This window comes from Thrips palmi, unplaced genomic scaffold (genome assembly GCF_012932325.1).
Source record: "Thrips palmi isolate BJ-2018 unplaced genomic scaffold, TpBJ-2018v1 HiC_scaffold_19, whole genome shotgun sequence".
In the NCBI taxonomy this organism is placed as follows: Eukaryota; Metazoa; Arthropoda; class Insecta; order Thysanoptera; family Thripidae; genus Thrips; species Thrips palmi.
The window spans coordinates 6083362-6111058 of NW_023144628.1; the positions used below are offsets into that span (position 1 = coordinate 6083362).

Consider the following 27697-nt stretch of genomic DNA (forward strand, 5'->3'; position numbering starts at 1 on the left):
ACGTCATGTGCACGTGTGTGTGGCGGAGATCCGGCTGACACAACGCAACAACACGGACACACTTTGACAGTGACCTTTGCGGGGCCCACGTCCAATAGTTGACACATGGCGGAGTGGGCCCGACCATTGCAGCTACACGTTGCGTCTGTGTGTGTGCGTGCGTCTGTGTGAGTGAGCCGTGGAACACAGCCTGGGTTAGTGGACCTTGAGAGAGCCACAACGTCACCGAAATCACGGGTGGCTCGCTCAAGGTGGAATAGAATTAGAAAGTTATCATCAGAAGTTCCCTGAACCACGAATGTGGCGTGCTTCCAAATGAGAGCAAGATCGCGGAAGAGGACAAGAAGGAAAAGAACTAGTCCAAAGCTCTCCGCCATGGAAGTTCCCCGGCCCAGCCAATTAAAAATTTTGATCTCGACTTACCTCACTTGTGGATTCGGCGGGCGGCAGACGCGAGGACGGCGCGGTGCAGTCCGCCTCGCCTGCAGAAAAGAGACAAGGCCGTCAAGCACGAGGCCAGCAGACTCCGAGAGTCGTTTTCGTCGCTCTCTCGCACCTATGCGGGACGCCCCATGAGTGCGAGAGAGGCACAGCGACGAAAACGACTCTCAGTCTGCAGAGGCAAGCCCTGATTTCGACGAGATTCCATTTCGTGACTGATTTTCTATCCCTTCCGGCGATTTTCAGTGCCACGGGTTTCCAGTGGCTCGTTTGACTCGCTTAACTGGCGCTCTGGCTACTTAAAGGCTTCAAAGACTCGCCTGCTCGCCTGCTGGGCGCGCAGATCCGCGGCGGTGTTTGCGTTCCTCCCCGACGGACTCACAGCGTGACCCTGCCAAGAAGCTGTCCCAAGGCCCCGGGGTCGCAGGCTCCCATTGGGACGATCGTGCTTTTCATTTCAGTTCTCCTCGAGGAAAACCGAGTTGCAGCAACCATTCCCCAAGTAAAGTCACCCGCCCAAATCGTGCCCTCCTGGCCTACAGTGGCGTGCGCGGCGAACGCGGCCGCGCGTCCTTGTCCTCGCCCAGCCGTTACAACAATAATTCGTGCGCGCAATATCGCGGAACGCGTTTTCGTGCTTGTTTTTATTGCAGCCTGCGAATAACGTCGTCGGAGACGAGATGAGGGCAGGGCGCGGGGCGGCGCGGGGCCTTCAGGGCTCCGCAGCACGCGTCCCGCCACCTCCACTGCCTCCACCCCGCGCAGGGACGCAGGCTGCAAGGAGGCCGGGACGCCAGGACACACCGGCGGTCAAAACTCTGGACGCTTTTTGAGCTCCAGAGTCGCTAAACAGGACTCGAAGCGAACAAGTGACCCTACCAATGGATTCCCCGTTTGCAGAGCAATCCATTGGTGGGGTCACACGTTCGGTTCGAGTCCCATTCAGCGACTCTGGAGCTCAAAACGCGATTTTTACCGCCTACACCGGTCTTCTGGCCCACTGTGAGGCTTGACGTGGGGCTACTGGGGGCTCCTTCGGGGGGAACAGGGGAGCACGGGGTGGCCTGCTCCTCGAAACCACAACACGTCAGGCTCATTGCTCATGCCCGTCCCCCGAGAAGATAACACCAGCAGCCCCCCCCCCTGCCTCCCCCCATTCTTACTACGGAGGTGGCGGCGCGTGGCGGTGGCTCTTTCCTTTGCATAGCAATCATGTGCGTGCCCAGGCCCTCCCAGGCGGCGGCAAGGCGGCGCGGGGGAGGGGCAAGGCGTCAAAGAAAACAGTGGCGCCGTGCTTCTACTCGGGGATCATTAAGCCGTCAGCGAGGCGCGCAGGTGCTCACAAAGAGGTCCCGGGGTGTCTCTCTCAAGGAGAACGCCAGCGCTAGCACCAGCGCCTCCGAAGGCCACCCGAAGGCCACCCGAAGGCGTCCCCCTGGGTCACCCGAAGATGATCCAATGATAGGTTTATCTGCGACTTCCTTTCTGGGCCCTTTCAGTACACACACTCACACAGACACACGTGCGAATCGCTGCAGAAAGTTGGCGGCAGCGTATCAAAGTTGGAGCGCTGCATTTTGGGGCGCGGCGGGACGTGTTCGGGAGGTGGTCCGCGCCTGTGCCGCGGCATATGTGTGGTCGTGCGGTGCGTGGCACACAGAACTCTCTATCGGAGAGGAAGAGGAAGGGGAGGGGGAGGGGGAGGACCGCGCTGGCATTGGCGCGAAGCGAAGAAACACACGTTCGGCACACATTCACGCACATATTGCTTTGGGAAAGTTTCCGACCGCGGGGGGCCGCGCCGCCGCCAGTGTCGGGCCTGTTGCCGGCCGCGTGACGCGCGGCGGGGCGTGCTCGGCCTTGGCGCTGCACCACCACGACGACGACGGCGGCGACGTGCGTGCGCGGCGTGTTTGGCGCACCGCCGCCGCCGCGTCCGGCCGCCGCAGCGTCTCCAATTTAAAGTTTTCGGTCGGGTCCACGTCGAGCAGCTCTGGGCGCCGCGGTGCACAGTCGTCGGCGGGAATGCAGAGGGAATGCCGAGGCGGAAGCCGCGGAAGGCCCTCGAGTCGGACAAAGGCTCCGGCCGTTTGGCGGCGCCGAGGCACCGCGGCACAGCGGAGGAGAGGAACAGGGCCACGCCGCGCGTGCCGGCCGTGCCGCGGTCGAGGGCCTCGCCGACCACGCTGCGCCGGACCACATTTCCGTCAGGGAAAAGTGCGCCGCGCGGTTTCAATTTAAGGAATCCAAGAGGCCGCCCTTTGAGGCCCAGGGGCGGCCAGGCCCGGCAGGCAGACGCTCCGTCCCTCTCGCACTCGCGGGGCGCCCCGTGAGGGCGCCAGAGAGACAGCGGCGACCATAACGCCGGCCGGCCCGGGCCGGCCCTCGCAAGGGCTTCTGCTCACGGCCCTACCTGCAAGATGGGGAAGCGGGGCCCGTGAAGGTTAAAGACGTTGACGTACGCGGGGAGGGGGAGGCTGGCGGGAAAGTGTCCGGGGGTTGGGGGGGGAGCGTAGCCGCGCGTTTAGAGAGGCGGCGGATGCAAATTGGATGAGGCGCACCGAGGAATGAAGAGTGGCCCGCCTGGCATGGAGATAGGGTTGCGGACGAGCCGGCGGACGAGCCGGCAGACTGATTCCGAGAGACGTCTTCGCCGCGCCGTCTCTCTCTCGCACTCCATGGGGCGGCCCGTGCAGGTGCTGCGAGAGAGACAGCGCGACGAAAGCGACTCTCGGAATCAGCCTGCAGGCCGCCAGGCCGCCCTGAAGACGATTCCGACGCCGAATTCAGTGAAAGTCTCGGCATGGTCTCGGCGACGACGGCGGGGGCGGTTACACCTCCTCTCTTAGGGACCTGGCTGCCGCCGCCCCTTTCCCCTTTATCGCGCGAGGCGCCGTGGCCGCCGCGGCCGCCGTGGCCTCAGCCGTGGCGCCACCGGGGAGGAATTCCATTAACAGGGCGGAGATGCCGCTCGTTCGGCGTGCGGAACACCGTGCGTTGTGGCCAAGGCACTGCCAGGCACTGCCACTCCACCAACAATAACGCCTCGTGCGCACGCCCGCCCACGCACGCACACACACACACACACACACTGGAATTGTCACCACGTTGTCGAGAGAACCGTAGTGTCTGCGGCGAAAGGGGGCCGAGAATCGTGCGGCGAGCACCAGCGCGTCGTGTGCCTTTGTCAAGTACCTCTACTGCTTCCTCCTGCCCTTCCGAGGCGTTATCTCGGCGTAACGGCTCGAACAGCAGGTTCGCGCTCAAATTGGCGAAAAGCAATCCCCCATAGCGCGACCAGGCATCGGCCCAGGCTCGGCCCAGGCTCGGCCCAGCCAGGCAGACAAAGGGAGATTAGACACGATAGCACGTGGCTCGCCGTTCGTTCCGTGCGGGGGAAACATTCATAGCACGGAATGTCCCTCCAGAAGTGCCCGTCCGGAATGACCTTCTCGGCGCGGCCGGCCTGGGAGGCGTCTCTCTCGCACTCACGGGGCGCCCCGTGCAGGTGCGAGAGACAGACCGACGGCTTCGGCCTGCTGGCCAGCGCGACGCGCGCACCACGACCACGTTGTAGGCGAGCACGTCGCGCGCGGCATGCAGTCTCGGTCTCCCTCGCACTGACCCGGAACGACAGAAACGGAGAGGCAACAGTTCGCAAGCAGCTTGCCGAGGCGGCGCGGCGGTCGAGGGCCGAAATGGAAATGCAATTTCCTGCTTTAATTAAGTAGTGGAGGGAAACGCGGCGCTGCCCCGACGGCGTCCTGCCGCCCCGCCTGCACCGCCAGACCCGCCAGGGCCGCCAGACCTGCAGGGGATTAGCTGCACACTGTAATCCCCTTGCAGTGCCGTGCAGCGCCTTGCAGTGCCCCTCCAAGGGAATCCGTTATATCTCTCGGAACACAAGGAGCGGGGCAGCCCGACGGAAAGAGGCGGCATATCGCACAGGCAGGCAAAGCACTCTCAAAACGGGTCTAGAGTTTCAGCCGCCCCCACCGGTCTTCTGGCCCACTGTGCGGCAGACTGACAGGCAAGAGGGCAGACACATAGCTGGCGGCGTTTCCGCGCGCAGCCCCGATAGCAGCGTGGGGTGTCGTTTTGCATTCATCCCCGCTCCCACATGGCGCTGCGCGCGGGCGGGGCGTGGCACGAACCTGTTGCTCGCCCTGGAGTGCGACTCGGCTACACCTTGACCCTGAGACGGCCGCCGCCGCCTTATTACACGTTGCTATTTAGTGGCCTCGCGGTAAAAAGCGGCCGCCGTCGCCCCGTCGGCCGGCGGCTAAAAGAAGCAAGTTGTAAGTAGCGGGGGAACGAGCCACAAACAGAGAAACGGCCGCCAAAGGTTGACCTTTCGTGTCTGCCGCCCATTCAAACGCTTCAGTGAATTTAATTTCTGGTTTTGTTTAATGCCGCCTTTGACTTCCGACAGGGGGGGTGTAAAGTTGTTGGTCGCGCCAAAACCAGACTAGGAGAAATGGGGGAGGCCAATCGACCGTGACAGGAACAAAGTAAGGGACCCACCCGCGTTACACTGAGAAATGTTCATTGCGCGTGGCTGAAGCGAGGCCTAGGGCAAGGTCTCACTCAAAGCCGCAGGGCTGGGAGTATGCACTGTAAACGAAGAGTCAGTACTTTTGTAACGGTACAGAAGGAAAAAGTGCGAAAATACGGAACAAAGCACGGAACGACTGGATTTGTTCCATCGCTTGAGTTCATGGCAGGGGTACGCAAAAAAAGTATTGAAGTTCCGTAAGTTGGCAGGTACTGGCTGGACCAGGTATGCTCCGTACTGTACTTCTCCCAGTGTGTCGACGTGTGTTACGGAAACCGACTTACCCTATTGCATTGAAACCGCGAAGTCAGGCGAGTTCACGCGGATCTGCAACAAGACAAAAAGAACGCATGAGTTTTCGCTTCGGGTGGATTTCTCCGAAGACTTCTCTCCCTCTCGGATTCCACAGTGTTCTAGGAGGTTCGCCACGGACAAGGAGGAACTTGGTTGCCCTACAGCCCTGTCGGCCAGCGGCCCGGATAGTGCCCCCGTGGGTAGGACCTCGTCCGCACGGAGTCACGAGGGCTTGTTGGCTTGTTGTGCCTGGCAGCCTGTCAGCCTGTCCACCGCTCCGAAACCGGACGAGTAGGCTGCCTCTTATTTCCTGGTACGTGCAGTGCAGCCCCGCGGTTTGTACACCCACTGCTGATCCGACAGCAGAGACTACCCGTCTGCGTCCTAAGCTGCTCAAAGTGCAAACTGAAATTGAATGCCACGCGCAAAGACTCTCCTCCATTTCGCTTCAAAAAGCACAAATTTATCCGATTCCTCAACAGGGCGCAAGGCTCCGCTGGAAAACGGGTTGCACTCTCTGCCGAGGCGACATGAAAAGGTTGGGGTACATCCAGTACTCCGCAGCGGCCCAATCTCCACTGGCCCGGTTTAACGACGAAGAAACTCGACCAAGTTTTGCTCCTTCCGCGTACCAACTTTTTCACCGGCACGCGTACGCCAAATATAACACAATGCCGTAGTCAGCCTAACAACTGGGTCTTTTTTTTCCGCGCGCGCTTCTGAAAACAAGGATTGAAAAATTGCACGCACACATTTCGCGAGCGTGCGCACGTTTCATGGAGCGCGGAATACTTTTTTTTTCCCTTTTCATTTTCCTTTCGTTTATTTTTCCTCTTGTAGAATAACGTCACGACTGCCGAGGAGTGCTATCAGGTAAACGGAATGGAGATGACTCCATAAAGGGGAGGCAACGGAGTGGAGAGGCTCGCGGCGCGCATATTGGCCGCTTCGGGGAGCTCGGAGCTACTCACAGCGACTCGCAGCCTCGCCCAGCCGGCTGCAGGTGGGCCCGAACTAAAAACGGAGACAAACGAGGGGGCGCCGTGGCCTCGTCCTCTTCGCACAGCGCGCGCTCCCGCTCGCACACTCGGCCCCAAAGTTTGGCCCCCGCGGTAACCAACCGCACAGCGTTGCAATATTTTGCAAGGGGAGTTTCCGAGAGGACGTCACCATGCAGGACCACTTACACTGGGGATGAACTTAAAAAGCTTGTGTGTACCTTAACTTCCTGCCCCTCCCACAAGTGGGTTAGAAGACCGGCGCAGGCGGCTGAAAATCTAGACGCGTTTTGAGCTGCAAAGTCGCTAAACAGGACCCAAACCACACGCGTGACCCCACCAAAGGATTCCTCGTTCGGAGAGCAATCCATGGGTGGGGTCACACGTTCGTTTCGAGCCCCATTTAGCGACTCAGGAGCTAAAAACCCGTCTGGGATCATGACCACCCCCACCGGTCTTCTGGCCCACTGTGCTGCCTACGCCTCCCCGGCCGCCTATCTGCCCCATATTCAGCCTCTTCCAGGCGCGGCCGGGGGCGGCCGGGGGCGGCCCCACCTCCCTGCACCGGCCCTATCTCGCCGGCCCCCGACCCTCCGGATCCCTGCCAGGCAGCTCACCCCCTTGCACGCTCAACTGCTCGGCAACTGAATTGGCGGGCCGAAAATTGCAACTCTTCCCAGCGTGCATGGCTTACAGTGCGTACAGCGGCGGCGGGGCTTCCTCCCCCGCGAGTCAGTGCGTCTACTTGGAGTCGCGCGGCGCGGCCCGCGGCTCAGCGTCGTCTGCTGTGACGTCCCGCTGCGCTGCTCCCGTCAAGACAACAAAACAAGCTCGCCGAAACCGCACGCACTTTTCCTCCTGCTGAGACCGATTCCGCAAAGAGTCGTCGCCTCGCTCCGTCTCTCTCGTCGGAACGGGGCCAGAGCGATGGAACAACTCTTCGGCACAGCTTCCCGGCTTCTCGGAGCAGGAAGCCAGGAGGAAGCCCTGCACGGAGTAAGGAGACGGGAAGGCCAGGAGTGTGTTCGGCGCTCCCTGCTGCGCGGCCGCAAACTTACAGCACTCTATGCCTAAGAGCTCGCTGCAGACTGATTACGAGAGTCGCTGTCGTCGCTCTGCCCCTCTCGCACCTACACGGGACGCCTCACGAATGCGGGAGAGACGGAGCGGCGAAAACGACTCTCGTAATCAGTCTGCCGGGGCTCCCTCTGAGAGGCGGCAAGCCGCAAGCGATCTCCGCGCCAAGAGACGCCAAGAAGCGCGCCAATTCGGAAACAACAACAAAATTTTTGTTTTCCGAGCGCGGTGCCACTGCGGGTATTATGCAAAGTCGTCTCGTCTCGTCTCGCCGCCTCGCCGCCTCGCCTCGATCAGACTCGGTTTGTCTTCTTGGTAATTTGCTATTCAGCGGCACGGACTAGTCGCATTATTTTCGACGAACCGAAAATGAATGGCGGGCGCGGAAAAAGCGGTTCGGCGGCGGCGGAGGCGGCGGGGCGGCTGGAGTGGCTTGCTGGCCGAGCTGTCGACGGCAAAACACGGCCGGATGCAAAGTGCGTCACGGACTTGGGGGCCTCCTTGACGAGGCGAGGCGAGGCGGCCCGCAATGAGGGCGGACAGGGGCGGCACCAGATGACAGCTTTGCCGGACTGGGCGTGTCGGGGCGGGGCAGGGTCGCGCGGGGTAGAGCCGGGACGGGATTAGCCCCCTAAACGCCCCGGCACCGCTCCAGGCACGCCCCGCCACATCGTACATCAGCACACACTTAGGGGCCTCCACAGCGAGCTCCACTCTCTCTCCCTCATTCTGGCACACACATGCACGCAGACACTTCGCATTGAGCTGTCTCTAGCCGAGGCCGTCCGTGGATAAGCTAAACGGGTAATTTACGGACCGGCCCGCGATTGTGTGCTGGCCAGTTGGCGTATTCGGCCTTTTTAAAGGCGGTGTGGCCTCACGACAAAGCGGAGGAAAAGAGGGGGGGAGAGAGGGGGGAGCAGAAACAGCACGTGGAGCTCGACCACGCCACCTCTTCCAGGAAGTCACCCAATTTGCGGTTGTGAACAGCACACAGCGCATCCCCCTTAGTGCACGGGAGCTACCAAAGGATTCCTCTTTTATGCTCTGTCTATGCGGTTAGCAGAGCGTGAGAGCAGTTCACTAATTGAATAACAAAAGAATAGGTGGAAGTACTTTACACTCGGCATAGTTCTAGTCATGTTTGAAACCCCGACAACCCTCTTGTTGTTGGGCTTACTTGAAGAGGGGGGCGCTCTTTTCTATCGCTCGCTCTCTCTCTCTCTCTCCACACAGACACACACACACACACACACACACACTTGCACGCCACCGCGTGGCGCACAAAAGGGATTATTCTGGTTGAAATATCGCGAGGCGGCCGACTAGCTGGGCCGATTGGAGCCTGGGTGCATGCTGCAGACCGATTCCGAGAGTCTACATCGTCATACTCTGTCTCTCTCGCACTCATGGGCCGTCCCGAGGGGGAAATCACTCGCGTAATAGTCGGGTCACCGATACCTAGTATTACGCGTAATAGTAATAGCGTAATAGCCAAATTTTTTAAAATTTTCCCTATTTAGGTTCCGATTTTAGCCTAAATCTGGATATTTTCGAGCGTAATAAGCCTTCTGTAATAGCGTAATAGAACGTAATAGGGATTAGTCGGGTCACAGTTTTTAAGAGTGATTTCCCCCTCGGGCCGTCCCGTGTGGGTGCGAGGGAGACAGAGTGACGAAACCGACTCTCGGAACCAGTCTGCTGGGTGCGCGGGGCATGGCGGCATGGCACCCCCACCCCACATGCATGCATGCAGGCAGCACGCCAACTGGCGGCCGAAGCAATCAAAGAATCAAAGACAGCGGCAGCGCGCTGGCCTGCTGTGGATTTGCCAGAAGGCCGGCGCAGGCGGCCAAATCTAGATACGTTTTGAGGTCCAGAGTCGCTAAACACTGGCAGAGACTCGCACCGCTCCGCGCCGAAACTTGAACAGACGGTGTTTGACCTTGGTGCGTCTGGCGGCGAGGGCCGACCGGGCCGACCTTGAACCGTGACTGCGAGAATGGAAGCAACGCCACCTCGTCCCGTGGGCCTTGGGCTCGGCCGTGGTGGGTACCCCCGTGAGAGGGGGAGGGGGAGGGGGAGGGCTGCAGGGCGCAGATGGCGACCGGGTCCGGGCCGGTCCGGGGTGGTCCGGGGACTCAGGCAGCTTGAGTCGGCATTTGCATGGCGATTGCCTGCCTGGGACCCGCGAGCCCCTCCCCTCCCCCCTTTCCGCTTAGCACGCCACTGGAAAAGGGTGCGTGGACGGGGCGATGAACTGGCGGTGCGGCCCTCGGTGACGTCACCGGCGGCCAAAACTCTAGACGCGTTTTGAGCTCCAGGCCTAACGGACTGAACCGAACACCGGCCGGACCCAAGCAACCTCTGACACGTTTTCGAGTCCAGCGTCGCTGAAACGCGTCCGACTCCACCAGCGCGAGCGCGCGAAGCCCAGCCCGGACAAAAACGAAACAAAGCACAAATTTTTCCCTTCCGCTATCGATGACAATTCGACGAAAGCTGCACTAGTTTTTCTTGCTTTCTGGCAGAGGCATTCGTCGTTAATTAATGAAATGATTAATGAATTGGGGTTGAGCGCTATCGCCCTCAGCAGCGCGACGGCCACTGCGGTGGCGGCCGTCCTGGATGGGCACAGGGACGGACGGGGACAGGTCGACAAAAAGGAGATCTCGGCTGCGAGGCGGTGAGGCCCTCGAGCTGTCCGGCCGGGGACTCGACGGGCACACTGCGAGGCAGCCAGGGCAGCCAGGGCAGCCAGGCAGAGGGGATCGAATTACGGCGACATCCATCAAAAGCAGGCAGACAGGCGAGGCTCGCAATGGCGGCGCTGTCTCTGCGGGTCGCCCCTCGGGTTGCGCCCCGCCGGCCGCCGGCCCCGCACTCACACACTGGAGGGCCTGTCTCGCGCCAATGGCATCCCTACCTGCGCCCATCACTTTTTTTGGCCCGTCTTTCTTCCTCGAGGGCCGTGTTTGTCTCGATCCTAACGATCCAATTTATGGTGACGTGGAGTCTCTGTCGTGTGCTCTGTGGCCGCGGACGCGGACGGACAAAACGAATGGAGGCAGCGCCGCCGGTATTTGAACCCGAGGCCTGTCGCGCCTGTCGCCACTCACACGGGGCGGTTTGGACGGGGCGGCTGGTGTATTGTAGGGTTGTTTGCCCAATTCGCTCCCTTCGTCGAGGTGCGCCCCGCCGGGCCACCGCGCGCGGGCCGGGCATTTCACGGTGTAATTTCGGAGATTGACCTCGTGGGGCCCAAGTGGTGTACGCCGAAAAAAGGGGTGGAAAAAAAGATCTCCAAAAAAGGAGGAGCGAATTTGAACGGAGATGGCCCCGCTTCATTCACTCCCTTTTAGGGCGCTAATGAAGGCGCGATAACGATGCTGCCGTTGCGCAACACTTGGCTGCGCTCACCCTTTGCGCCCCACAGTGGGCCAGAAGGCCGGTGGAGGCCGTCGAAGGCCCGGCCGAAACGCAGGCCGGCAGGCCGCGTCCGAGAACTGGCCGGCTGGCCCACGGCAGCCCCTTGCCCGCAGCGCTCTGCGGCAGCAGGTAAAACAATTTCCTATTTTATTAATATTTTTTTTTTGGTCGAGGCGAAAATGGGCGTGCGGTTTGTGGTGGATCCCTGGGGGACGCGCGGCGGCCGCCCGGCCGTCATCTACGTCACACACACCACACACACACACACACACATCGGCCGGCCAGCGCGTCATCCCGAACGACCCTGACCGAGCAGCCAGCCAGACCTATATTGCCACACCGTCGAGGCCTTCGAAAGGAAATTGTCCAGGGGGTTCCCCTGCGTGTGTGTGTGTGTGCGTGTGCGTGTGTTGGTGTGAGTGTGGGTGGGTAATTGGGCCACAGTTTTAGCCCGTGGGGCGTTCCGGCGTTCCGCGCTGCTCCGCTTCCCCGCGTTCTCGGCCGCTTTTCTCCCTTCGCGTCCTTTTTCCGCGGAAAAGCTTTTCGCTTTTCGCGCGCTCTCGCTCCGCCCTGCTTGCTACGCTCATGTGGCAGGCTAGGAAGCCCCCCCCCCCCCCCCCCCGGGACGCAATGGGACAAGCGGCCATTCGGTCCGAGTGGATGCACCGCGAGGCGAGGCGGAACGACTCGAAGCAAAACAAAGTGCAGCAAGGCGGGGGTCAAGGCGATGCAGAGGCCTGTATGAAGCACTGTCGAACCGTGCGACTAGGGCCCATGGCCAACCCCGGGCTTCACAGTGTATCATCGGGGCAATTGGTGCCGATAGATTGGTGCGACCCTTGCCACAGCTACCCTGGGTCGCCGTTCGGCGAACGGACTTCCCAGCCACTGCTTTCCGCTGCTCGCCGCCACTGCCTCGGCTCCGCGTTCCGATCGCATCGCCGTGTTATTTTTCATTACGACGGCTGTCTCGTCTCTCTCGCACTCTCGGGGTCTGCCGTAGGGGTGCGAGAGAGACAGAGCGAGGACCGCGGGTCGCGGCATCGCTCGACTGGAGCCATCTGCCGCCTGGTCGGACAGAGCAGGCAGATCCTCAAGGCGCCGTCTCTCTCGCACTCATGCGGCGCAGTGACGCAACGCCGTTCGGAGTCGGTCTGAAGGTTAAATCTGTCATCGCGGTGGAGCCAGGGCCCTCAGAGCCCTCAGGGCGCGGGGCTCTTTTCCCACGGCGCCGCGGTCCAAAAATACGGTGGCGGCCGCCGGGGATTCTCTGGCCTCTCGGCGGCCGTGGCCGTGGGCTGGAAGACTACCGGGTCATCTGCGCTTCCCGGTACTGTACCACGGCCTCGGAACGCGTCCAGACTAACGGCCGTGTTAAAAGCCGTGCCGACAGTCTGGCCCTCGGTGGCAGTGTACAGCCTGACGGCATGACTTCTCGACGGCGTGCCTCCTCGACGGCGTGCCTCCTCGACAAGCCTCGATGACGTGCGGGGAGCGGCCGCGAGTGGGTCGTTGCCAGAGGGACGATGGCCACGGAGCAGCAGGTCGACGTCGTCGACGTGGTCGTCGTGCAGGCTCTTGGGGCCGTTGGCAGTATGTCAGACAGGGGTCCTGGATCCGGCCACCGCGAACAGGACCAACGGACATCGACACCGGAAAAATAGAACAACGCCCAGCCACGTCTCGGCGGCGGTCGAGCGGCGGGGCGGTTGGTCACTGAGCGTCCCCCCACATGGCGGCGGCGGGGCTTCCGGGGCCCCTTTGTGCCGCACTCTTTTCCGGCTGATTGTTGCGCGGGAAAGCCGGAAACACTCGACTCAATATCGCCGTACCCATTATGTGCGTCCTCCAGCCGCCTCGCTGGATAGAGGAAGGGATAGAGAGAAAGGGGGAGGGGAGGGGCGCGTCATATTGCGCGCCGCGCGAGCGAGACGCCACGGCACTCGCCACACACACACGCACACACACACACACACACTCACACGCCCACTTCGAGTACTCCGCGCGCCAAACTAGTTAACACGCTACCCGGAAACGACGCAGCCACCCGGAAAGGTGGAATCACAGACGAGTCCGGGTGAAGGTAACGCACCCTGTGAGTGTGTGTGTGTGTGTGCGTACGTTCTGCCTGGACTGGATGGCATGGCACCGGCAGCGCAGTGCAGCGCCCGATGCATTGGCGGTTCGCGGAGTGCGCGACATGCACTGCAACGGGTCCTCCAGGACGACGAACTGTGCCACTGTGAGTGGCGCATGCAACGGGGGTGGATGGAGCTACCGGATGAGTACTGTGGCGCGCGCGCGGTCTCTGCCAAGCCCGGACGCACACGCGCTTCCACACGAACACACACACACACACACACACACACACATACACACACACATACATACACACACACACAGGCACGAAGAGCCACTCCGGACGCGTGGCCCGAAGCGCGGCGACAGGGGACAGGGGGCAGGGGTAAGGGGAAAACACAATACCGGAGCACCTGCTGGTTGCGCCGGCCGTCCGGGCCGCCCGTTTAGCGCAGCGGTGCTGCCGCCGGGCGCTCGGGGTGCTTGACCTCCACCAGCAGGCGACCGTCACGCCGCACCAACGCAGTGACCACAGTGGGGGCGCCACCGGGCTCTAGGCGCCACTACACCAGTAGTAGTCCTCGTCACGGAGAGGAGAGCGCCTGCAGAGCGCGGGGTAGGCCTCCCGCCGCGCTCCCGTGCCAGTGTGTCCGCTGGTAGCCTACCGCGCACGGCGCTCCACCAGCTCCACGAAGGGAGGTAAAAGCGACTAGTGCTGTTGGTTTTGTTGCGCGGGTAAACGCGGGCAGGCGCCGCGCCGCCAGCGCTCGCTGATAGCCGAAGGAGGGCGCGCGGGAAGCTGGCGAAGCGGGTCATGCACGACGTACGCCAGCAGGGGAGATACGCCGCGCTGGTGGCGCTCGCCGTGGTGGCGGATCGTGGTGGTGCAGCCACCGCGTACAACAACAATGACCCAAAAATAACGGGCGCGGCACAGTGGGCCAGCCAGGGCAGCAGGCGGGCCGTGAACAGATAGGTCCAAGGACAATGGGGAAGCGGTGCCGTTGCCGCCGCGCCCTGTATGAACAGCCGGGGTCAGCTAGTGTGTGTGTGTGTGTGTGTGTGTGTGTGTGTGTGTGTGTGTGTGTGTGTGTGTGGTAATCATGTGAATTCAGTCGCGTATTAATTTAGCGTAGAGCGCGCAGGTCAACACGGGCCGCCCGCGCGCGCACTGCGTCCCCGCGAGCAGACAGGCCGGCCGGCGCTATTCATACCACTTCCTCGTGATGAAATAGCACGCGCTTCTCGTTGTAATCAAACCAACTCGCGGAGCGGCAGCACTTGCGGTAATGGCCGCGCCAGCGTCTGGCGCATTACGAGGAAAAACAGTTTATGCGCGTCACTGTTAAAAACTTGGGACGGAAAACTTAATTTTGCAGTGGTGGTATGGTAAAGAAAAATTTTCTTCCCTCAGAGAAAAGTGGCTTGGGCCCACTTAAAAAAAAATCTTAATTGAAATGGTGAAAAAAATTCTTGAATATTCAATTTTCTTTACGGCGTAGCAGACACGGTTCCGTTTTTTAACCCTCTCACGTACGTGGCTCCTGGCACATCCTACTCATAAAGCTCCGCCGCGCCTACAGCCCTGCCGCCCCGTTTTCGTCGCTCTGTCTCTCTCGCACTCGCGGGGCTTCCCGAGTAGGTGCGAGAGAGACAGAGCGACGAAAAGGACTCTCGGAATCAGTCCGCTGGAGCCGCGCCGGGGGACCACGCCAAGGCAGGCCCTGCAGGCCGACAAGTACTAGGCGGCCCTGGCGGGCCTCCTGGCTAAGCTTGCGCCTCGGCCTGCGCCGGTGCCGAGCCAGGAGTGGTATCAGCCGCTTTTGGCCGGCCGGGGCCGGCCCAGCCCAGGCCAGCCCAGGCAAAGCCCTCCAAGATTACATCGCAAATTGCGATCGTAAAACGCATTACTTCCTCTTGTCGTTGCCACACATGGTGCCAAAGCAGGCGAGCGAGGACGCCAGTGGCACGCTAGTGGCACGCCAGTGCGGCGGACCACTCCAGAAGGAGCCCCGCCGGGCCAGACCCGCTGCCGTGGTCACTCGACCCGCTTTCTTGAGGACAGGAAGGCGAGCTGGCCCACTGTGCGTCCTGCAGAATGCGGGCTGGCGTCTCTCGGGGCGAGGCGGCTGTAAGGATTAATAAATGAAACTGGTGCGCGGCGCGCTGGGGCCGTTCCGCCCTAGTACGTGCAAACTGGCTAAAGTGTAGTTCGGAGCAGCTCCAGAAAAACCGGCCAAGTGTCGCTTGTTCTTGCCACCTCACTGCAAGCCTCATGGCCCTTCGCGACGACGCTGGCTGGAGGTGCGGAATACAAAGTCCCAGGGGGTAGGGTGGGGCGGGGCGGGGCGGGTGACGTGGGTCTGGCCACCCCGGGCCACCCTGCCCCTAATGTGACGCCCGGTGGCCCGGCGGCCTGGCCACGCAGGCCAGGGAATACAGAAATTGTTATGGCAGGCAGCACGGCCGCGCCGCTACACCACTCAAATTCAATTTCCGCCGATCATCAAGCAGAGCATGCTGCCGGACCGCCCCCACGCTCATCACGGACAGCAGACTGATTCCGAGAGTCGCTCTCGTCGCTCTGTCTCTCTCGCACCCAAAGGGGACGCTCCATGAGTGCGAGAGAGACAGGCGACGAACACGACTCTCGGAAACAGTCTTTAGCGCAACAAGGACGGTGTTTGCGTTCGGGGAGGGAGGCCGCTGCCGGACGACCAGCTGGCCGCCGTCCCACCGCCGGCCCTCCGCCACCTTGGCACTTTTGTGGCGAACCTGGGGGCGCCCAAACAAACGCCCCTTCGACAAAGAGATTATAATCGTTAGGCAACACTGAACGAGGTGGAGGCGGAGATAGCCCAATCGACTCGCCGGATTCTCAATTCGGTATCGGGTCATTCCCTTCTGGCACGAATCCCTTTCCAGTTTTTTTTCTGGTCCGACTGCCGGAAATGCATACCATAAAAACCGAAATATTGGCGAAAAAAATTGTCTCTTGCGCGTGATTGCTACGAGGCCCTCCGACCCCGTGCATGACTCGAGTAGGGTCCCGGGGCGCCGGGTGCATTCCGGTTGTTGTCGCCGCCGGCGTGCGCCCCGGGGGCGGAGGGGGGAGGGGGAGGGGAAGGGAAGGGTCTGGAGGAGCAATACGGTGATTGAAGAAGGCGCAGCAAGGCTGATTCCGAGCGGGGTCTGGCTCTCTCGCTCCCACTCATATGACGCCCCTGAAGTGCGAGAGAGACTTTGGAATGAGTGTGCTGGGGCCAGGGCCAAGGGCCACATGTCACCCGGACGGCGCGGCGCTCCCGCTGCCGACGGTGCCGACGGTGCCGACGGCCCAGCGACCCCATTCCGACCACACACGGGGTTGGCGGCCGGCCGGGCGACCCACTGCCGAGAACGAGAACCATCGTGGGAGTGGGAGGGGGAGGGGAGTTGTCGGAACAAACTTACTGACCCATAATTTGCAGGAGTAAACTTTTGACGCGGCGCGGCCCACGACGAGGACGACGACAACGACGACCTTCGGCGTGTTCACCTGTTCCCGCCATGAAACGATATGGCCAATCAAACGGCGACGAGGGTCCAGCCGCCGGCCATCCCGGGGACAGTTCCCCTCAAACAATGAGTTTCATTTGCCGCTCTCGCGTCGTCTGCCGGCCGATTCGGAACCGTGCTTTGTCGCTCTGTCTTTATCGCGACCCTACGGGTCGGCCCGCGAGTGCGAGGGAGACAGAGCGACATCGGCGGGCCGTTGGCGGGGCGACGCGCCCGTAAAGGCCCACCGAGCAGCTCAAGCTGATCCTCGGTGACGACCAGACTGCGCCATTACTTGCCGCGCCAGCCTGCCTGCCAGCTCCGCCAGGGCGACAGGCCAGCGCCCTGCCGTTCGCAGCGATAACCAAATTTATCTCGCGCTCCAAATATGCCTCGCCGGCCGAGCCGGGATTCCCCTAAAAGTCCCTCCGGTATGAAAAATCGCGCATAATGAAAAAGAGTGTCGGCGCCGCTCCACTTGGGTCGGCGTAGCCAGGCCTCGCCAGGCCCCGTCAGGCCTCGCCACGCGTGCGACAGAGAAGCAAAGCCCCACGACAAACACGTTTCCATTATCGCCCTGTTCGCTCGCTTTGCTGTGCTCCTTTTCCCTGTTCGGCCGGACGGTCTGCGCGAGGCACCTGACTGCTTCACCCCCGGACGGACGGACAGACAGACAGGCAAGTAGAAGCCAGACGGGCTGGTGGTCCATTTCGTCCGCTCGCTTACCACCTTGAGATTTTCTCCTGCTCTGTGAGGTACAGCAGGGGCTTTATATTTCTCGAGGAGAGCAGCTCACTCTGCACCAGGCTGCTGCTGCTGTGGGTACCCCCCACACCTTCACCCCTACCCCCTCTCTCTGTTTCTTGCCCCGGTACCCCCGTTTCACCCCCGAACGCGCTCCGTGCACTTTGTGAGTAATGTAATGCCGCAGCCCGAATCGTTTGCGAGCGTTGGAAATGTGGTGCACCTGCACCCGGAAGGCTCCCGAAGGGGCCGGCCCACCGCAGGGCCCCGCAGTCCGCCGCAAAGCGCCGCAAGGTGGCGCTGTGAGCGTGATTTCGGCCGCACCGCTCTCGCTCCTTCCTTCTGGCCACTCTTCTGCCGACCCCCACTCCCTGCTGCCACTGCTCCCACCACTCACACGCAGACTACCTTAGTCTCCTCAAAAACTGAGCTGCTGCTCTTACCCCCACTGCTCTGCTCTTCACTCACGCGCTGACAGGCAGTCTCCCCCACCACTTTGCCCTACCCTCGCGCACTGACAGGCCCTCTCTTCACCAATCTGCTCTTCCCTCACGCAACAACTGCGCTTCAAATGCAGTCTCCTTTTCCGCTCGTGCACCCCCGCCCCCATTTCCTCTTTGCCTCCATGACTGACATATTGCAAAAAAATAAAATTTTTAAATCTGTGACGACAAACTTTTGAGAACCAATCGCGACAGCGCGGCCTAAGAGGCACGCGCGCGCGAGCGGACCGGCAACAAAAGTTAATCTTGTTTAATAATTTTGTCCGCGCGGGGCGCGCGTCTTCTGCTTGCTCGGCGCGGATAAGAGGCCCCTCCTCTCTTTCCCTGAAGCGCCGCGCGTCTGCTAGACGCGCGGCGGCCCCGGACAGAGAATCTGTAACTTTCCCTATCCATAATGGCGGAAGGGGGCTGATGCTGCTCTGCCAATCTGTGCCACTTTCCCCTGATTATATACTGTTAGCCACCAAGGAGTAGAGTCGAAAGGCTGGCCCGGCCGGCCAGTCCGAAACATCAATCAACGAAAAGCGTGCCAAATGCCGAGATAATTCGGGGAAACGCCCCGCGCGGGAAATACGCATAAACACGCCCATAAATACACGCGTAAATACGGACCCAAATAGAGCGGGCCGGCGGCCCCATGCAAATCGACGCGCCAGCCGTCGCGCGATTCGTTCCATTAAAACGGTCAACCCTTTCAGCGGACAAATAAAAGAAATAAAATATATTTTCGGTGGCAGCAGCCCGCGAGTGCGCCCGTTGTTGCGTTCTTGTTTTTGTTTGTTTTTATTTTTCACACACACAGGATGTGTGAGGCGTTTCGCATGCGGACTGTATGACAGCGCCTGTCAGCGCGAGTGGGGGAGGGAGGGGAGGAAAGGGGCTCGGCGCAGGCAGGCAGAGCCCAGCAGCCACCACCAGGCACCGCCGGGCACCACGGCGGTGACGATGTTAATCTGCAGGAGTTGATGGCGGCCCCAGGGACGTTCCGCGCTCGCCTTCCCCGAGGCCGTCATCCGGACAGACACGTCACGCCGCCTCGACTCCCTCCGAGGCCCCGGAGGCCGTCATCGATGCCGTCCCTCCAGTGGCCGCGGCCGCCGCGTCCGACGGACGCAGTGACCGTGACCGTGGGTGGGGTTTTATGGTGCGTCGCGCGCATAAAAATCGTTGAGGGGTATGATCGTTTTAGTGTTATAGTTTACATCACCATGACCACCGAAATTAAGAATTGATTGCGCCGTTTCCTTGCGCGGTCCTCGCGGAACGACCGCCGCGGACGCGCGTGGGCAGGTTTCCATCGTCATGCCAGCTAAACGTGTGTATGTGTGTCTGTTTTAAAAGGGAAGGGGTTCATGTCGCTCTGTAGGACGGCGTCTGCAGCGACCCCCACCTACCTCTACTTGATCCGCCAGGAGGGGTCGGCTAAACCCGTCGCGGCGGCCGATCCCCGAGCCAACGAAGGGGGCTGCGCCTCCACCGCGCCTTGTGCACACTCCTGCAATGTCAATAGCAAATCCATGAAATTCAAATCGCCCGCGCTGCCGCTCTGCGCGCACGACGTCCCGGTGCGTCCCCGTACGGGCAGAGTGTACACCGCGCTCGTGTGTCTCTTTGTCTAGCCGGTTGGATACGGGTCGGTCGGCTCGTGACCTCGCGCTCCCCCGCGTCTCTCCTGTTCCACATTTCATTCCTTATTTGCAAAAACTGTCGGTGTCGTAGTAAATCGGATGTCACCGCACGTTTGTAGAACGGTCAACGAGATCTCTCTTCCATTCTTTTTTTCCTTTCATTCTTCGAACTCGCAGGGCAAATCGGCGGTCGGCCATGCGCATATCCATGTTCGCGAGGGCGCGGGTAGCGCGTTCAGCAGAATGCGGTTCTGCGCGACCGAAGTCTGGTGTTGGAATACATGCCGGCTCGCCGCTGGTGGCCTCAAAACACAACAATAACACGTTGGAGGGGGTGAAAGGAAGAGGAGGGGCTTGTACCATACACACAAACTGCGGCGCGCGCGGTCCTTACGGTGCAGGCGGCGGCGGGGAAGCGCGGAAATTGAAAACGTCGAAACAAAGGCTGACTTCTCTTGTCAGCACCGAAAGGGCTGCGCCTGGCTGCGGCCCCCTCCCCCCTTTTCCGCCGTCCCCTTGTTCCAGCGGCCGCGTTCGAAACCAGTCATTCCCGCGCAGGACGGCCAAGCCGGGGTCAAACCGCGCCGGCTTGTTATTTTAACAAGGCGATCGCCGGAGCGTTGCGAGGCAAAGCGAGTGGCAATGGGAGGATATGGATCTCGTGATACGAAAAGAAGAAAGAAGAAAAACACAAAAGCAAAAAAAAATTCCAACGGGGTCAGGGGATGTAGAATAAATAAAAATAGGGAAGATACAGGGGACACAATCATCGTAAAACAAAGCCGGCTTGAAGGGCCGCCAGGGTTTCAAAGGCCGTCCACCGCCATCCAGCGGGCAGACAGACGAAAGCGGATATCGGGCGAGCGGGGTGGGGCAGGGCCGCCTGACCACTGGGTGGCGGTCGCGGGCCGGGTGCCGTTTGAAGGGTGACATGGCCCAGCCTTTGGTTTGATGCGGCTCCGCGAGGCTCGCGAGGCTCCGCCAACTTTTCATGGCGCCCGTTTCTCCAGAAAGGGAAGGGCTTTTCCCTCGATAGCCTCCCACTCCACCGCTCCCCCGATTTTTTTATTTAAGTATTCATATTCCGAAGACGGGGGCGGCGACGCACTGCGTCTCCCAGCCGTGTCATGCCTTGTTGCGTTGGAGCGAAAACACAAGGCAGGAAGGCGGAGACCACCTCCTCCTTCCTTACGGGAAAATTGACAGTGGGCGAAGAACGGTGGAGGCGGAAAAAATCAAGGCGCCAGGTCCAGAGTCGCTACACGGGACTCGAACGTAACGTATGAATGGATTTCTAGTCCGGATGGCAATCCATTGGTGGGTCACACGTTCGACTTTTCTAGTCCCATTCAGCGGCAATAGGGCTGAAACAGCGTTGAGAATTGTGGCCAACTGTGCCTCGTGGTCCTGTAGGGCTGTGCGTGTGCGACAGCCGCACAACATAGTGTATGTCGCATGCGAACGCAGGGGAGATACGCTGGTCCGAACGGCGACCCGCCGCTTCTGCTCTTGTTGTTTAGGTTGAAGTTGTTGTTTTGTGGAGGCGATTTTCCCAATTAGGCCGCGTGTTACTCGCGTGTCGGCGACCCGATACTGCCATGTTTGGCCGATGGCCGCGGAGGCCCGTTGGGCCCGCTAGGCCTGCTGGGCCCGGACGAGCAAGCGTGTCTGGCAACGGTCAAAGCGAAGCGAGAACACCGTTACAACCGACCCCCCGATATTAGTCCCCTTCTCAGGTTTCGGTTTTCCAATTTCCTCCCCGCCCATTACGACCGTTATGCTGAGGTGATGCATCATGGTAAAACTTGAATGAATACGGCAAAAAAATCACACAAGATTTTAAAAAGAATTTTGTTTTGGTTGTATTAGAATTTTTTTTAAAAGCAGTTGGTTTATAACAAGTTTTCGGCAGTCAATCTGCTGGCGGTAGTCACAAAGTGAAAGGACACGGGGGGATGAATAAGTGAAAGGACCTTCGGCAGGCTGTGCCGGCTCGGCAGGGGAGGCCTCGGGCGGCACCAACCCCAATCACACTGTCGATCAAGTGAACACGGAGCAGCCTTTAATCCGTCATTAGAGGCCGATTACGCCGCCCCGCCACGCCACGCCCACGCAACGCCACGCTGCAGGCCTCGGCGGCACGGCCTCCCTCAGACAAAGCCCTCCCCCTTCCCTCCGCCTTCCCACCGCCTCCCACGTCCGCCACACCGCACGGCCCACGCCGCGGGCTGACAGCCGACAGCCGCCAGACTCCACGCCACGCCACGCCACGCCCCACCACCTCATCGCCGGCCGCCCCGCCACCCGCCACGACCCACCCCGTCGTGACGGGCTCAACGAGCCGAGTGGCGCGGCGAAGGCCAAGAAGGCCGTCCGCGTGGACCAAAGTTCAAACGGTTCCAATTCCTGCGAGCAACTACTCGGCCTCTGGACTTCACTGGCGCGCGCTACAAACGGCGTTCCGGTGGCCCTCAAGACTGCCCCCGAGGCTGCCGTAGCCGTCACAACCACACGACAAGAGCGACACTGACGCCGCCAGGGCCAATGACTTCTTGCTGCCTTGCCGACTGCGTTGACCACTGTTAATAAGGTGCGGGTAGACCCCCAGCAGCAGGGACTTGATGAGCTCCAGCCGAGGCTCCAGCCGACATGCGGACCGTTAATAACGTACGATGAGCTGGGCGCGGGGGGCAGGAGGGGTAAGAACGCGCTCAGGCCGAGGGCATGGCGATGTAACAAGCTGGCCTGCCACCCCGGGCGATGCGGCTTCTGCTGCAGTGAACACGGCCGATGAGCGACGGGAGGCAACGTGTGGGTGTCTTGGGGTGTGTGAGTGTACGTGTGTGAGCGCGCGCGCATGTGTGTGTTTTCCGCGAGCGGGTCGTAATCAAGCCATCTACGCCTCCGCCCCGGACAGCGGATTGGACATCGCAGCACTGGAGGTACACAACAAACAGGGGTTCCGATGCACCCCGGCGTGGTCGATATGCACAGTGACGTCCGCAGAGGCCTTTGCGATACGAGGCCGATGGGCGCTCGGCAGGTGGACAAGCTGCTATACAGTGGGCCAGAAGACCGGCGCAGGCGGCCGGAGCTCTAGACGCGTTTTGAGCTTTATAGTCACTAAACATAACTCGGATCGATCGTGTGACACCACCAATGGATTCCTCGTTTGAAGAGCAATCGATTGGTGATCACACCTTCGGTTCAAGGCCTATTTAGCGACCCTGGAGCCTTGACCGCCTTCACCGGTCTACTAGCCCACTGTGCATCCTTCGTCGTCGTCGAACCGGGACTGTCGAAGTCGGAGTCAAAGAAAGGAACATCGCGCGTCGGTTCCTGCTGTCGGTTGAAAAATGAGGGGGAAGGGGTGCGAGAAAATACAACAGAAAGAAGTAACCTAGAGACACAAAGGACGGCCGTCACGCTGCAGCGGGAAGGGGGTCGCTGCGTCCTCGTCGCACTCGGGAAAGAGGGGACTGGGCCAAAACACTTCCTTGACGAGATCAAGTCCGTCGCTTTCCTGGCTGCAAAATTGTTTTTCTTTGAGCGTCACGGTTTTCCCCCGCCCCTTTGCTGCTCTCCGTCTTCGGCCGTGCGTCGAGTCGACGGCGCGCTTTGTGGAATAAAGACATGCCGCATCTGTCGGCGTCAGGCGGGGAAAAACAAATACCATTCATCGTCGCGACCGTCCTCATCCTGGAGTGACTTTATGTCGTAAAAAACGAAAAGGAAATTCTCTTGGGCACGTTCGCGCGAGTACTTTCTGCGAGTGCAACTTTTCTGAGTCATGTTTCGGGTTTGGCTTTCTTGAGCAAAGAAAAGCGCAGTAGCGGATCCATGGGAAGCACCGCCCCGAAGAGATTAGCGTCATGCATCACAGAACAACAACGTCTCAGACGGAGTAGGCTCCTGTCTGTCAGCCAGTGGGCTGGGCCCACCCGCCAAGGCCTGTGTGGCCCTGCACGCCAGAGACAAGGCCGATGAAACTGAGGAGGATAGGGGAGCGGCCAAGTCACGGCCAATGAGAGACGGGGAACCGCCGAACGGCTCAGAGCGATCAAGAACCTCTCTTTGGCAGACGTGACACGCCAAGAATGTCTGCACGTCTACACGGACAACAACAACGATACCGTCTAGTGGGCTAGAAGACCGGTGGAAGCAACCAACATCCTAGACGCGATAAAGCACCCTGACTTCAACAAAGGTTGCAAATGTGGCTGGCTACGCGACACTGGTTGTCAAAACTTCGGCCCGTGAACATATAGAATCATCCAAAGGCACGCCTCGCGCTCGCGATCCAGCGGCCCGCAGTCCGGATCGCTCAACTGGGCTGGGCAGTCAGCCGAAGACGCCGCCGCAGCAGAGCGGCCAGTCAGGTCTGGCAGCCAGTGCCACACACCACCCGATGATGCTGGCAGGCCTCAAGACGGGCGGGGCACGGACAATGCCGGGGAGTGTATAGGCCCGCACAAAATATCTCGGGGAAAAGAATGCGCGGAATGTTCGACTTGGCAACTCATTAAATACTTTTTGCGGCCTCGGCCTTGGCAGTGTCGGCCGGGCAAAGCCGGCGATGTCTCGAGGAGGACGCCCCGCCGCAAAGCACTGCAAAGCACTTCCAGGCCAGTCCTTTCGAAGCGGAGACTAAATAGTTGGACCGCTAAGAGGAGGCTGTACTGTGACGAACCGCGAACACAAAGAGCTCAAAACGCGTCTAGTTTCGGCCACCTGCGCCGGTCTTCTGGGCCACTGTGCGGCGTTGATCCTGTCCTGATTGACACCGGCGGGAATCGATAACTCGCCGCTAGACTGCGGGATTAAAACGGGTCCACCCCGCGTGCAAACTGCGCACCCCGCGTCGAGTGATAAAACACGCGCCATTCGTTCTGTACACTGGTTTATGACGTCATTCGTCAATAGCGAGACTAATTAGCTTGCCATTGCCAATCCCGCTGTTTTCCTTCTTAATGCGCAACGCTTTGCCAGCTCGCTCTAATTAACTCGGAATAAAAAGGGAGGGAGGGGGAAAGTAATGAAACAGTAGAACCGCGTCACGAGTCCAGTTCCATTTTTTTTCCTGTGGCCGCGACATGCAGCGGCGCGGCGGCTCGTGACCCGACTACGGAGCGGCCTAATTTCGGTCGCTGCCGTCGGCACCGCCGCCAGCGAGCAGGCGGTATGACGGACGATCGGAATGACTCAAGTTTGGCTCTGCCGACACCTACTGCCGCCGCCCCGCCTCGCCCCGCCCCGCCCCTCTCGTCGTGACAAGGACAAAGGCGCTTCGCAGGGACATAAATATTTCCAGATGAAATGGTCTCTTTTCACGATATGGGTGTCCTGCGCGCCCCGAGCCGCACGAGAGAAAAAAGATGCGCTTTGCGAATCATAATGGCAGCGAGACGAGGTCCGAGTGACACAGTGGGCCAGAGGATCAGTAGAGGTGACCTAAATCCCGCTCGCTCGCGTAGGAGACTCACCGGCCGGCTTCGTCTACGCCACTGGACAGCAGGCCGCCAACCTGAAACACACACCACATTTCCATGATCGATTTGCCCACATTTGTATTTTAACGCCGGCACGTTTTCTTGATCCCCCCGCGGCGCCCGCCTTTGGAGCTCGCCGCTGCCACCGCCGCCGTCTTCGCCCCAGACTCGGGCAAGTAAACGCCGGACCACGCAGATAAATAAAACAAAGTGGCCATCTGTCTGGCCTGGCGCTGCGTGGCGCTGCCTTGCCTGCTGGTGTACGAAGGCTCTCCGGCGCGACGCTGGTATACCGCCGCTATCACAGTGTCGGGTCAATCAACCCGCCACATGCACCCCGGAAAAAAAGACGCGTCTGCAAATTTCGCTCCGTTTCTTCAGAGTTTGTCCCCCTCCACCGGTCTTCTGGCCCACTGTGCGGTGGCGGTGGCCACCCCGGCTCCCCCGGCAATCCCCACAGGAATCCGACTTGAGACGGTCAAGTAGTATTCCGCTCCGTATAATTTTGTTGTTCTGCGAGAGGGCAGCCGTTTTGAATTCCACGATCATTTCCAGCTGGGCTGGTTTTCTTAACCTGGATCACAGGGCAGCCAGACAGCCAGCCAGAGACAGACTGCAGACAGACAGACAGACAGACAGACAGGCGGACAGACGTGTGTGAAAAAGGCGGGGGTCGATGACGCGTCATCATCCGGCCAACCCGCACACGGTCATACCCAACTTTGGCCATTCCCGAGCTGGCTGCTGGCTGCGCCTCGATGTGCGCTGCAATGATGGACCTGGCGTCGCCGCGGGGCACAGCGGCACGGCACTGCCAAGCACAGCGCAAAAGCACAGCGCCGGACGTCCCTGGGTAATAACCACGCCTTTATACACATTGTCCGCAGCCGGTTTCCCCTCGATCTGTTCCGCTCACGCAAACAGAAACAAAACGACGAAAGAGAGAAAAGGCATGGGGGGAAGAAAAGTCACTTTCGGAAATGGTCATGACGACGGCGGGAATCCGTTTCCCCTCGTCGTGTTATGGTGCGCGGGGCGAGGAGGAAGCTCTAGCTCAAGTTAAGTATGTAACACCCCCTCCACTGCTGCGATTACATGTAATGTTGCCCCACAAAGTAATTACAGTACGGAGACGGACAGAGAGAGAGAGAGAGAGAGGCCCCGGGGTCTGCGTGTAATGACCTGCGAGCTACTTTCACTGCTCACGTTTCACTCCCACCTTCCGGCGCACGTTACCGACGAAAAATCTGCTTTTAATTGTAACTTTGCCCAGCCAGCCAGGCCGCACACGCCGCACGGGCGCCACGCGCGGAACACTCCACCGTCGCCAAACATGAATTATGGATCACACGCCTGACTGGGAAGAGCGCGCGGGAGAGAGGGGGTGAGACAGAGACAGGGGGAGGGGGCGACTCTCCCTGGCCGGCCTACCTTCCTGATTGATACCAAAGTGAGTGGGGGTGGTGCATGTCGCTTCGCACGTCCGACGGATGGGCCTCACAGCGCAGCTGACCTGGAAAAGGGGGCGGCGGCTAGGGCCGGGGCCTTTTTCCATTACGTAAGCAAAGTGTGGGGATCGCGTGGACAGGGGAAGGGACGTTGTTTCAAACCATAACAACAACAACATGCGCCTCGAACCGGCTGCACGTGTCAATTTTTGCTTCGCATGTGTTTGTGTGCGTGTGTGTATGTGTGTGTGTGCGCGCGCATGATCATGTTCTCCTCTCCTGGGCAATGTAAGACGTACGCTGAGTGAGACTTTATCGTTCACGCGACACGTGGGGGGTTCAGAACTCAAAGGGATCGTGTGTCGCGGCGGACTCACCGATCTTCCAGTCGAGGGTGACGCTCCCCCCCTCCCTTTTCTCCCGATCCCCAAAGGACGCCCCCGTTCCCGCCCACACAGACGCACACAGACACGCAGCTCCTTCATGGATACGCCCGTGAGTCTTTGTCGTCTGCCTCCAACACCCAACCGGGATACACCCTCGGATAAAGGGAACGCCAGGGGAAAACTTGATTCTCAAGTTTATACAGCACCTGGCCACTTTCACAAGTCGTTGATGCTCCTTCTCCTCCCCCCACTACTTCAACTTCCTCTTCTTCTTCTCCTCCGTCTGGAAATGCAGATGCACTCGGAGCCCCTGCGGAGACCAGGGTAGGCCGTCCCGCCTTACGGTGGCGTGCCGCGGGCTGGCCCACCCTGGACCGCGCAGGCGCTACCGTTTGGCGCTTGTTGGCGCTTCGCGTCCGTCGTCCGTTCCGACCGAGTCGTTTGTCACCTCCGCGTCGCGTCGCGTGTCACGGAGAGCAGCACCGCCTGACGGGCAGTGTGTGCGTCGCAGCGACAACGCGACGATTTGGCGCCCCGCCAGCGACGGATAAAATTTAACGAGAGTCCAGCGCGGACTGACTCCGAGAGTCGCTTTCGTCGCTCTGTCTCTGTCGCACTCGTGCGGCGTCCCGTGAAGGTTCGAGAGAGATAGAGCGACGAAAAGAGACCCTCGGAATCAGTGCACAGCCCCGGACCTGACGGACGGCACAGCGCACAGCGGGCGAGAGATTGCGCAGAGTCACTCTGTCTCTCTCGCACCCACGTCACGCCCGGAGGGTACGATAGAGACAGGAAGCAACTCTTGGGAAATCGGCCTGCAAGCGATGGGTGCGGAGAAAGTTGGTGCACTGCAAAAGGGGGAAGTGTCTATCTAAGGTGTCTATTTTGATCAACCGCCCGACAAGGCGCGGAGGAGCAGAAACAGCGCCTTGTCGTACAGGCGGGGCCGAAATTAAAACAAGCAAAAAGAAGGCAGCGGCCGTCCCCGAGACGGGGATGAATTAATGAGGACGATTCGCGCGACAAATGAGTTTTGGAGTTGAGTAATCCCGGCCCTTTCTTTGGCTTCTTGAAAAACGCGGAGAGGGA

At 60.3% G+C, this 27697-nt stretch overlaps 1 long non-coding RNA gene across 1 annotated transcript in view; it reads right to left on the reverse strand.

Annotated features, from left to right (window-relative positions):
* Positions 1-422: 422 nt before the first annotated feature.
* The window catches only part of LOC117646357, a 47834-nt gene continuing 20559 nt past the window's right edge, over positions 423-27697 (reverse strand). The window contains exons 2-4 of the long non-coding RNA XR_004587776.1: positions 24769-24809; positions 5281-5323; positions 423-482 (exon numbers count right to left, since the gene is read on the reverse strand). This is a non-coding gene — a long non-coding RNA (uncharacterized LOC117646357). The remainder of the gene's footprint in view (positions 483-5280; positions 5324-24768; positions 24810-27697) is intronic.